This window comes from Eriocheir sinensis, chromosome 29, assembly GCF_024679095.1.
Source record: "Eriocheir sinensis breed Jianghai 21 chromosome 29, ASM2467909v1, whole genome shotgun sequence".
In the NCBI taxonomy this organism is placed as follows: domain Eukaryota; kingdom Metazoa; phylum Arthropoda; class Malacostraca; order Decapoda; family Varunidae; genus Eriocheir; species Eriocheir sinensis.
The window spans coordinates 11,988,567-11,994,953 of NC_066537.1; the positions used below are offsets into that span (position 1 = coordinate 11,988,567).

Consider the following 6,387-nt stretch of genomic DNA (forward strand, 5'->3'; position numbering starts at 1 on the left):
TAATGGCATCAATGGTAGAAAAATATATATACACAACCCCAAACAAGTCCCCACTACGGGCAGACAACATTACTACTAAGTCTACCGTATGTCAGGAGTAGCAGCCGTAGTGTTATTGTCTCCCTTTCATCACGTCCGTTTTCTACAAGGCGGAGAGGTCGATTCCGTTCTCTACGCCGTTTGTTTATGTTTATTTTTGCGGACCAATCAGCGGCGAGGCGACGGCGCGGCTCGACCAATCAGCGGCGGCCTGTCACCGCGCCCCGCCAATCAGCGACGCCGGCCGGAGCGAGGGCGGCGGAGGGCTGCGAGGAGAGGGAGTCAGTGTTAAATAATTGTGAATATATCCGTTAATTAATCTTTTGACGGCGATTTTTTGAGCGGACCACACTGAGGAAGATCTGGGGCATCATTTGGGTGAGTGTGCGCCTCCCTTAAACCCTAAAACACTGAGATAATGGCGTGTTTTGTACATTGTTTATATTCGTTTATTGCCCAACCCTCAGAAGCAGCGCTGAACATATCTATTATTTTACGTTTTTGAGGGTGATTTTACGTGTTTGAGAGCGATATTTTGGGCGGCTCATATTGAGGAGGGTCTGGGGCATCATTTGGGTGAGTGTGCGCGTCCCTCAAACCCTAAAACACTGAGATAATGGCGTGTTTTGTGCATTGTTTATATCCATTTATTGCCCGTACCCTCAGAATCAGCCCTGAACATATCCATTATTTTACGTTTTTGAAGGTGATTTTACGTGTTTGGGAGCGATATTTTGGGCGGTTCATATTGAGGAAGATCTGGGGCATCATTTGGGTGAGTGTACGCGTCCCTCAAACCCTAAAACACTGAGATAATGGCGTGTTTTGTACATTGTTTATATTCATTTATTGCCCAACCCTCAGAAGCAGCGCTGAACATATCTATTATTTTACGTTTTTGAGGGTGATTTTACGTGTTTGGGAGCGATATTTTGGGCGGTTCATATTGAGGAAGATCTGGGGCATAATTTGGGTGAGTGTACGCCTCCCTTAAACCCTAAAACACTGAGATAATGGCATGTTTGTTGTACATTGTTAATATCCATTCATTGCCTTACCCTCGACAGCAGCCCTGAACGTATCCATTATTTTATGTTTATAAGGGCGATTTTACGTTTTCAAGTCCGGTTTTTAGGTGGATCACACTGAGGAAAGTCTGGGGCATAGTTTGGGTGAGCCTGTGCGTCTCTCAAACCTTAAAATACTGAAATAATGACATGTTTTGTTCATTGTTTATATCCCTTAGCCTTAGACTCGACCCTCAATTCATGTAACTTTATCCATTATTTTACGTTATTTTAGGCTTTTTGAGGGAGATTTTATTGGCGGATCACACTGAGGAAGGTCTGGGGCATAATTTGAGTGAGTGTGTGCGTCTCTCAAACCTTAAAACACTGAGGTAATGGCATGTTTTCTGCAATGTTTATATCTCTAAGCAGTAAAATAAGCCTTCAATTTATCTATTATTTTCCATTATTATGTGCTTTTTGAGGGAGATATTTTGGGCGGATCACACAGAGGAAGGTTTGGGGCATAATTTGGGTGAGTGTGCGTGTCCCGTGAACCCTAAAACACTTGAGATAATGGCGTGTTTTCTGCGATGCTTAAATATTAGGCGGGCAAGCTCTCAAAATAATAAAAAGGCATCCTGACTTTATTTTTTTACTTAGCCTCACCAACTTTTGCATGTAGCATTAGATATTATTTTTGTTTCATTTCTAGCAGCATCAAATTCACTTTAGGGGAGCAGCACATTAGAGATATGAAAGAAAGGAGGGTGAAACTTATAAGTATATATAGTGAATAGGTTAATCCTCATATACAACTGTTTTGAGTGTGTTTCTTGTCATTGTTCTGGTGTTGTGTTCTTTTTTATTATTATTTTCTTGTCTTTCCATATTAAAGTAAAATCAGGGATGCATAAGCAAGCAAGATGGTACCATTATAAAAAAAACACATGCCCACACTGTTAACAGGGTGGGGCCATAGCTGGCCCCATCAGGAAAGCCTACTGGTACTATTTTTTTTTTTTACGTGTGCCTATAGCGCCATAGGCTCTCTTGAGGGGCCTGGATGGTAGTCGGCCCCAGCCCATCATGGCACAGGCAAGTGTTTATAGTGGCACCATCTTCTCTTGGCTCATGCTGCCCCCCGGAACTCCTTGATTCACTTGGATGGTTTCCTCTAGAGTCCGGGTTGATGGCTGGTCTTCAGGACAGCATGTGGGTAGTTTTAAGCCACTCGGCAGTGACTGAAAAATCCGAGGTGGTAGTGTGGGATTTTGAACCTGTGTCGTCCCTCACACGGTGAATGTGGGCCCATAACGCTACCAATCAGCCACCGCCTACCCTATAGGCGGAACAGAAAAAAACTGTTGTCAGGGTAACTAAGGAGACTGACCACATGCTTGCAAGTACTTGTTGGAGGATCCTTCAGAACTGCAGGGTTGTCTTGGGTACTGAGTTCCATGCAACTGGTCATAGGTAAGAGGAGGCGGTGGCTGAGTGGTTAGCGTACGGGCATGGTGTCCAGGAGGGTGAGTTTGCATCCTGCCTGCCACCAGAAGTTGGGATTTTTCAGCTGCCACAGAGTTGCCTAAGACTACCCACATGCTGTCCTGAAGACCACCTATCAACCTGGACTCCAGATTCTCTTTCTGAAATAGAGGGTCAAATATGAGCTCCGGGGGACAGCATGAGCCAAGCAAGATGGTGCCACTATAAACACCTGCCTGTGTCACAGCAGGCTGGGGCTGACCATCAGGCTCCACCAAGAAAGCCTACTGGTATTATAGGCAGAATGTAAAAAAGAGAAAAAAAAAAAGGCTTGATGTTGCTACACTTGCATTTTATGTCAGGTCAAGAAGAAATGAATGAATGTGCTTGTGTGACAGTCAAATCAGTCAGTTGTCAGTTTCACCCTTTTGAGGACCCCTTACAACTGGTACAACTGTGGAAAAAGAAAAAAGTGAAACAAGCTGCCTAGCCAAGAATTGAGACCATTTTAGGTTTTGACCATTTTTTTTTTTTTCAGAGAGACTAGAGAGAGAGAGAGAGAATGGAGAAAAGAATGTCAAGGCTGTGCTAATTCAATTTTAAATTAATGCCCTCCTCCCCTGACTCAGTGAGTGAGAGCCTCTCACTCCTCCTCTCCCCTCAGTTGAGGGCAGATGGCTGACTTGTATCAGACATGGATGGCTGACTTGTGTCAGAGTTTAGTAGGGGTTGGAGGTATGGGTTTTGGAATAGTTGAATAGTCTGAGGTGGCTCTGCCCAGCTTGGGTTGCACTAATTCCCACAATCTCAACTTGAGAATAGAAAACTGAATAACTTGATGATTAAGGAAATGAATGTCTTGATGAGAAAGAAAAAATTAGCTACTCCAAGCTGGGTGGAATCAAAGCTGAGGTTTGAGGTAGGCTGTAGGTTGGCTGTATCCAGGTTGCATGCAGTGTTTTGCATGTATGGCAACCTGCAAGGTAAGATCAACTACTGCTGCAAACATGTCTGCTCAGTGTCTATTGCTCAATGCTTTGCTGTAGCTCAATTGAATTCACAGCCTGCTGTTGCAGTTGGTTAGCTGTGCTGTCAGCTGATTTGTTGGTAGCTTTGTGTATAGTGTGGTTTGGTATAGTGTTGGTTGTTGGTACCAGTGCTGGCTGGCATGGATGCTGAAGCTTGTGCTCTGGGCTGAGTCACTGGAGCTGAGAGGCCCCTGAGGAGGATGGGCAGGAGCTTTTGGTACAGGTGTTTGAAGGCTTACTGGATCAAACAATAAATTCTGTTCAGCCTTGTGCTGGGGGCATTTAGATCTTGGAGAATTTCACACACCTTTGCAGTGTAGTGCAGAACAACCGCGGGACACATCATTAAGTCTTATGGTGGACTGGCTTGGCCCAGTGTATGAACTTACTCAGCAGAAGAAATATTTTAGTACCTTTGCACAAGGACAAAGATTTTGATCTTTAAGTTGCTTGAACCTTATGGCTGTGTGGAATCTTAAAGAGGTGAACTAATGCCTTTGATAATAAGTGTGCATGCAGAATCATGGGAAATCGCTGGAATGACTTCGTGTCAAATCACTAATTACTCCATAATCAAGGTCTCTTACCTGCATTGTCCGTGAACAACAACTCCGGCTATATGGGCAAGTGGCACGCTATCCAGTAGACTCTATACACCAGCTTAAATATGTAGTATACAATCTTGGGTGGAAGAGGCCAAGGGGATGCCTACAAAGCTTGTGGCTTAAGCAAGTAGAGTTATTTGGATGTGAAGGCAGCTTACATGAAAAGTTGCTCCCCCAGGGCTGGGTGAAGCAATGCACCTCCCTCTGTTTGTCCCCGTTGATTAATTAGTATAACAGCATTAAATGTATTTTTTGAGATGTTTTCAAGCCAGTGGTATATAAAAGAGGTGTGAATAATGCATATCTTTAATGGTTACGGGTGTCACGGCCTGTCATGCTCCTCTTGGTCGCTTGAAAGAACACAAGCTCCCAAAATTGATGTCTTTGGTGTCGGCTTCAACAAAAAGTAACGTCAGTGGGTGGCATTAAATTGAAGGCGCCGTATTCAGCAGTGTCAGTTTTAATTAAATGAAATCCAGACCAACAGTGATGCCGTCTGAGCCGTCTCTTTAACAAAACAGAAAGGCTTGTCAAGGCGAGCGTAAATATTAATGTGCACCAATTAGTTTGTCTGTGTGTGGGTGTGTTTCTCTTTCTCCCTGGTATTCTTTCTCCTCATGTGTGTTTTATTTGTGTTTTTAGTGTTTTTCTTTGAGTTTTATTGTTTTTGTGATGTGTTTGTGGGTGTGAGGTTGTGTATTGTGTGTTTGTGTGTTTCCCTGGTGTTGTTTCTGCTCATGTGTGTATTTTATTCATGTTTTTAGGGATTTTCTTTGAGTTTTATTGTTTTTGTGATGTGTTTGTGGGTGTGAGGTTGTGTATGTGTGTGTATTGTGTGTGTGTGTGTGTTTCCCTGGTGTTGTTTCTGCTCATGTGTGTATTTTATTCATGTTTTTAGGGATTTTCTTTGAGTTTTATTGTTTTTGTGATGTGTTTGTGGGTGTGAGGTTGTGTATGTGTGTGTATTGTGTGTGTGTGTGTGTGTGTTTCCCAGGTGTTGTTTCTGCTCATGTGTGTATTTTATTCATGTTTTTAGGAATTTTCTTTGAGTTTTATTGTTTTTGCGGTGTGTTTGTGGGTGTTTGTGTTTGTTGGGTTATGTGTATGGGCGGGGAAGGGGTTGTTCTTGTGTGTGTGTGTGTGTGTGTGTGTTTCCCTGGTGTTGTTTCTGCTCATGTGTGTATTTTATTCATGTTTTTAGGGATTTTCTTTGAGTTTTATTGTTTTTGTGGGTGTTTGTGTTTGTTGGGTTATGTGTATGGGCGGGGAAGGGGTTGTTCTTGTGTGTGTGTGTGAGTGTGTGTGTGTGTGTGTGCGCTCAGGTAGATGGATGTTCCTAGAGATGAGGTTTTACAGGGCGAGCAGTATCCCGGCCAAAATAATGAAGACAGGTGTCGTCCGTTTGTCTTACTTACAAGGGTGGAAGAGGAAGCTGCCGGTGATGTTCTTGTTTTCATTGTTTTGGGTGTGTGGGTGGAGGTGGTAGGGGTCATGGTGGTGGTGGTGATGTGGATGATGTAGAGTAAGGTGTGTGTGGTAGTGGTGGTGGTGATAGGATTGGTGATGATTATAGAGGTGGTGTTTGTTTTGGTGTTGTTTTGTTTTTGTTTTTATTTTTGTTTATTTCTTTTATTTTTTGCATTTTCTTTTTCTACCACTGCTACTTCTATTGTTATTTTTTAGTTTTTCATTTTAATTTTACTTATTATTTGTTTTATTATTTTCCTTATTTTCATTCCTATTCTTCTTATTTATGTATATTTTTAACCTTTCTTTATTGTTAACCTGGTAGCAGCGACGGGCCAAATTTGTGGCTTTACCATGTAGCAGCGACAGGCCAAATTTGTGGCTTTACCATGTAGCAGCGACAGGCCAAATTTGTGGCTTTACCATGTAGCAGCGACGGGCCAAATTTGTGGCTTTACCATGTAGCAGTGACGGGCCAAATTTGTGGCTTTACCGTGTAGCAGCAACGGGCCAAATTTGTGGCTTTACCGTGTAGCAGCGACGGGCCAAATTTGTGGCTTTACTGTGTAGCAACAACGGGCCAAATTTGTGGCTTTACCGTGTAGCAGCAACGGGCCAAATTTGTGGCTTTACTGTGTAGCAGCGACGGGCCAAATTTGTGGCTTTACCGTGTAGCAGTGACGGGCCAGATTTGTGGCTTTACCGTGTAGCAGCGACAGACCAAATTTTTGCCTTGATATAAACCCCCCCAAA

At 43.2% G+C, this 6,387-nt stretch overlaps 1 protein-coding gene across 3 annotated transcripts in view; it reads left to right on the forward strand.

The window, feature by feature from the left end:
* Window positions 1-269: 269 nt before the first annotated feature.
* Window positions 270-6,387, forward strand: part of LOC127005069 (adhesion G protein-coupled receptor A3-like) — a 74,593-nt gene continuing 68,475 nt past the window's right edge. The window contains exon 1 of one of the 3 annotated variants that reach the window (XM_050873547.1): window positions 270-417. The gene's annotated coding sequence lies outside the window, so the exon portion shown is untranslated. Of the gene's footprint in view, window positions 418-519; window positions 616-794; window positions 815-6,387 lie in introns of those variants that run through there. The other 2 variants (XM_050873553.1, XM_050873551.1) reach the window with 2 other exon arrangements.